We start from the raw sequence: 6,033 nt of genomic DNA, 5'->3' as shown, positions 1-6,033 counted from the left end.
AACACCCTGCGCCTTTAAGATCAGGCCATGACGGGCGGGCTGTGCTTTAATGATTCCCTTTCTCCCCTCTCCTCCCCTCTGAAGCTCTGCAGGTGTGGGTAGAGACCTGGCGGGTTCACTGAGCCATCTAGAGGGAAGGTGGGTGCCCCCTGGGACCGGCTGGGCCCTGCTGGGTGTCCACCTTTGCCCTTATGGCAATGGACATGGTCCCCAGGCGTTAGCCCACCCCAGAGGTCCCGGCTGGGCTCCCGTTGTGGCGCTGGCCCTGGTGGTGCCAGCTAACGCCCCAGGACCACCCTGTGCAGGAGAGAGGGCAGCTCCGCCCAGGGCACCAGACGGGCTGGGTGGAGCCAAGGTGTCTGTCTCAGGGCCCCAGCCTACTGGCTCTCAGCCCCATGGCTGAGGGTGGGGTCTCCATCAGGCCCCCCTCCTCTAGGGACCCAACCACGGGTATCTCCTGGGCTGCGGGGCCCCCAGTGCCCTTGGGGGAGAGCTCCCCTCTGGGGGTGGCTGAGTGGTAGGGCCACAGCTGGACCAAAGGACCAACGGATGGGGGTGAGACTGGAGCCCCTCCACCCACTGCACCTCACGGGGTGCTCCCACAGCATCCGAACCCACCCACGGACCTGCGCACGGCCGGTCAGGGCGACTGTCAGGCAGCGCTCCCGGTGGGTCCGCCTGCCGCCCGGCTGGGACCTCTGAAGGAGGAGCCACTTGTCCGGCTATGGGCTCTGACTCCTGGCCTGTCCACGCCTCATGCAGCCCTCGATCTGGCGACCCAACACCTCTCCACAGAGGAATGTTCTGCCTTTGGTCCCCACAGCTGGCGCCCAGCCCATGGGGTGTTCAAGGCCGAGTAACCCCAAGAACATTCATTTTCATGTTTATCAGTGGGGGCAGACACCCTAGGAGGCCCGGTTCTGGAAAGCCCCAACGCGGGAGCGCAGCCTTGAGCATAGCCAGATCCAGGCACGTGTGTACATGCACCCAGACACCCACACATACATATGCTAGAGACATGTAAACAGCACACACATATGCCACATGCACCCACACAGGCACTCACATAAATATGCCACATGCACCCACACAGGCACCCACACATATATGCCACATGCACCCGCACAGGCACCCACACATATATGCCACATGCACCCACACATGCACCCACACATATGCCACATGCACCCACACAGGCATCCACACATATGCCACATGCACCCACACAGGCACCCACACACATATGCCACATGCACCCACACAGGCACCCACACACATATGCCACATGCACCCACACAGTCACCCATACACATATGCCACATGCACCCACACAGGCACCCACACCACCCACGCTTTTGTCCACGCTAAGGTGTGTGCAAGTGCCAGCTCTCTGAAAGAAGCGTGCCACCTGGGGGAGCGGGGGGGCTTTGGGTCTGTCTGTGCTGTTTGATTTCTGCAGGAGAACGTGACCATGAGTCACAGGTGTAATTTAAAATAGAAGTAAAAGGCTGTGAGTCAGACCTGACCCTGAGCTGGCTGCCCCTCAGCCGGTCTCTCCGAGGCAGCGCTGGGCCTCGTCCTCCTCTGTGCATGGGCGCTGGGGTTGTTTCTGCCTTTTGGCTGTTGTGAATAATGCCTCCAGGAACACAGGAATATAGGTTCAAGTTCCTGTTTTCGCTTCTTTTGTGTCTATGCTCAGAAGTGGGATTGCTGGATCATATGGTGATTCTATGTTTAATTTTTTGAGGAGACCCCCCCCCCCGCCGCCATTTTCCACAATGGCTGCACCATTTTACATTCCCACCAACAGTGCATGAGGGTTCCAATTTCTCCACATCCTCGTCAACACTTGTTATTTTCAGGTTTTGTAAAAAATAAAATAAAGTAATAGCCATCTTAATGGATGTGAAGTGATATCTCATTGTGGTTGGGGGGACCTGGCTTCTTAAATGATGGAGAAGAGACTGTGGGTGGGGCTCCCAGGAACAGAGAACTGACAGTGGGGACGGAGAACTGGGCTGTGAGCTTCTCGGAGTCCACAAAGCCCAGCTTCCTCCACTGCTCTGACCGTCCAGGTCCTGGGAGCCAGCTCCAGGCTGCCAGCCGTGGGCAGTGCGGGGAGACAGATCTTTCAACCGGTGTTCCTAAGGCAGCCAGGACCCTGGTATTTGCAGGCCTGGACAGAGGGTGGACTTCCTGAGAGAGCCCGGATTCCCTCCGTCCCTATGGAACTGGCACCGAAGCGGGCTGGGTCCGCCACACCTCTGTGCTTCCTCTATTTGCTTAGGTGCTTAAGCCTCTTTTGGATTCTGCATGGAGCAAATCACATCACATCATCCTACAGCAGCTCATGTCGGCTGTGGGACAGCGCCGAGGGAACGGAAGGTGGCCACCCCACCTTCTGAGAAAGCTGAAGCAACCCAGCTGGTTTGGGGATCTGCGAGTTCTGTGGTTCCAGTCCTGGTGGTCCAGGTCCTGAACCTGACCTGCTGATTTTGTGTCTATGGTTTATTTGAGAGAAGAATATTCTAGAGATTTCCTTCCAGGTCCTGGGGTGACCCAGAGCTTCCTGGCCTTGAGGCAGGGCTGGTTAGAGCTTCTTCCTGGTACGGCTGGTCTTGAGAGGCTCTGCCCACCTTAAAACTCTCACCTTGCCCTGCTGGTGTGGCTGAGTGGTTGAGTGTTGACTTATGAACCAGGAGGTCACGGTTTGATTTCCGGTCAGGGCACAAGCCCAAGTTGCAGGCTTGATCCCCAGTAGGAGATGTGTAGGAGGCAAATGATCGATGTTTCTCTCTCATCAATGTTTCTATCTCTCTCTCCCTCTCCCTTCCTTTCTCTGAAATCAATAAAAGCATTTTTTAAAACCAACCAACAAACAAACCTCTCACCTAGTTCTAAGCAGTTTTCCTCCTTCAGCAAACTTTTGTTCACCAGGTTTAGCAGGGATCACGGTGGAGGTGCAGCATGACGAGGGTGTGCTAGTGCCAATGGACTTTGTCTCTTTTGTCCCACGTCCTCTATCTTCGCATGGCTCATTAGTTGTCACAATGTGCCTGTGAGCTATCATTATGGGGCGCTTGGTCTGGGGACTAGTTTATGGTCATTTTTATTAGTGGATGCTGATGACGTCTTTGCTTCCTCATGACGTAAATATGTGTGTTTTCTTTTTACACAAACAACACAGCAACAATACCCAAATCCATGGGAACCAGGTCAGAAAGAATGAGAACACCTTTGCAGTCTGCACCAAAAAACCTGGATGCTGAGCCAGGTGCCACGTGTCCTCCTGGGCAATCAGAGGCCTCCGAGTCACCTTGGCAACGGAGACGAGGTGCTTTGCTGCGGTGGCCTGAGCCTTCAGGTCCCCAGTGGCATCTGGAAGCCCCTCGGTTTATGAGATTCCCCTCTTGGCCTCCAGAATCCCCGGGCTGGGCGGTCCTGGGCAGGCTGGGAGGTCTGGGCAGGCTGAGTGGTCCTGGGCAGGCTGGACCAGGCACCCAGTCTTGACCTAGCTGCTCTCAGACAAGCAAGTCTTTCAGAGAATGTGGGGGGGGGGGGGGGGGGGGGGAGAAAGGCCCCTCAGAGTGACCAAGATGCCAGCATGGAGGGGGAGAACAGGAGGGGTTAAGCAGGGGAAGGCACAGCCACGTCCAGGCGGACGACTAAAACGCATGGTGCTGATGACCATTTAATGACACGGCAAGTCCTTGATACGGCTTCGGAAAAGGCAGGATGAAGTCATGTGCTGATAAAGGCCGGGTGGAAAACTCTGAACCATCGGTAGCATCATCAGTGCTTTTTGTTCTCATCTTTATATATTTCTGTCTTTTCTACGGAACATTTTCTACTTGGAAAAACAAAGTGTTAATACTAGTCTATAGGAAAATATTCTGCTGAGGGAGCAGTTCATCTCTTCCCACTTGATGCTGCTGGGATCCATCTGGAAGCCACTAGGACCTCTCCCCCCTGGGCCTTCCCCACTCAAGCAGAGACCCCTTAGCGGCAAACTCATGGTGCTGCCAGGAGGAGCCCCCCCCCCCCCCCCCCGGGAGAGATGACACCGTTGGCCTCTGCCCCGCCTGCATTCTCCAAGAGCAGGCTCCCACCCAGGGTTTGGGACCACAGCCCACACAGGGCTGATCAGGAAGGGCCGGGAGCCGGGGCCAAGTGCACCTGGGTCCAGGGACTCTTTCTGGGAAGTTAGCTTCAGCCCTTTGGCTGCAGCTTTCATTCAACGATGACAGAATGTTTCCAAACAGCCAGCCAGGTGTTTGCAAACACCTAAGACCTTTCAAAAGAGTCGGGCCAGGCCTGGGGTGGGCAGGTGGGAGGGGATAGGTGAGCGCGAAGGAAGCTCTGAAGTCACAAAAGGAGAGACAGCAGGTGAGTGTGTTCAGGTCCCTGGTTTCCTCGTTCTTCTTCCCGTTCTCCTTGGAACAGGTTGGCGGGGCTCCCAGAAGGGGACGAACGCGGTGGTAAGCTCTTCAGCTGGAAGGAAGTAAAAGTGTTCCCCCACATTCTCACTGGATAAACCTGGGACCGATCACGCAAGGGCATTTTTGAAGGACAAGAAAGACTTGGGACTAGTAGTGCCCTTCAAAGGCCCTTTCAAACAAACTGACCCACAAACCTCCACCCAGGGAGGGGGCGATTGGGAAATGTTTGGTCAGGCCGGCGGCGGTGCACCCGGGGAAGCACGTCCAGTCCCTTCGGTGCCCTGGCAGGCGAGCCCCGCCTCAGGCAGCCGCACACGCACACCACAGCCTCCGCTCTGCCAGGTTCCCCGGTTCTGTATCCATTTCACTTAACTCTTGCCCCACCCCCTTCTGTGAAGTGGCATTCTTATTTAACGCAAGGAAAAATGATTCTGGGTTCGATGCAGAATGGATATCCTAAACTTCTGCCTTCCTAATACTTAAACAATGCCTTCTGTCTTTCCTTAGGAAACATTTATTTTGTGATGAGCCATAAAGAACGTAAAGTGAGCAGCGGTATCCATGTAAATTGTCCTCTGCTGCCACTTCCATCCTCTCCCTTCTAGTGGGATCAGGCCACCAGGCACCTCCGTCCTCAGGGGCATAGGTCCTGCCCCACTGCTCCCCTGCAGCTCTGGGGAAACAGTGAGGTGACCCAGATAGCAGACAAAATGCCATGGAACCCGCCAAGCGTCCAGTCTGCCAAGGGGTGAAGTCCTCGCCCACTGCTGACTGCACCCATTGGCCCTCCCCAGAGGGGTTGCTCCACCAAGGGCAGGGTCCTCTCCCTGTCTGTGTACAGATCACGCAGCTGGTCTTCCGTGGAAGCTTGTCCGATGAACACACACACAAATGGGCCATCATGTGCTGCACTGAGGGTGTTGCTGACTCTGGTCCCAAGAACCTGAGAACCCGAAGACCTCAGAGAGCAGAGTCCATTTCCACGTGGCCCTCTGGAAACCGGCCTGCTGGGCCTCTCTTCCTCTCTCCAACCTGCTGAGTTCCTTCACCCAAGTGGCCCCATCAGAAAGGACCCTCTGCAATCAGCTGGCTTCTGACACTGTATCTGATGGAGAAAGGGCAGTCTCGCCTGGGCTGGGGCAAGGACCCGCTCCTGCGCCCTGGGGGCTGCAGCACCAGCAACCGCTTAGGACACCAACCCTCTTTCTTGCACTTGTTTCTAACTTGCTGAACAATTAAGATTCACACAAAACAAGAGAAATCGAAGTTGGGTGGCCCCAAGGTTCTCAAATATATCGCTGCCATGCTCCAGAGGGTCCCTGGCGGTGGGCGGGCCCCGCTCCAGGATCTGGGTGCGCTCCCTCACTGCCTTGTGGCCTCATTCTTCGAGGTTTCCCTAGCCTCACCTGGTTACTTTCTCTAATAGAGGCTCCAAGGCCTAGCGCTTCCGACGGAAATTGGGGGACACCTGGGACCCGTACTCCGATAACCGGGACTCTGGAGTAGGAGTCCAAAGAGGACCCAGCTGTGCTGCACTTCGGGGTTTTTGGAACCGCACTAGGTCCAAGCCTTTTGGGTGTGGGTGAGAGGAGAG

The sequence above is a fragment of the Cnephaeus nilssonii genome (genome assembly GCF_951640355.1).
Source record: "Cnephaeus nilssonii genome assembly, chromosome: 3".
In the NCBI taxonomy this organism is placed as follows: domain Eukaryota; kingdom Metazoa; phylum Chordata; class Mammalia; order Chiroptera; family Vespertilionidae; genus Cnephaeus; species Cnephaeus nilssonii.
The sequence above is the reverse complement of the archived record's forward strand: the minus strand, read 5'-3'. Positions refer to the sequence as shown.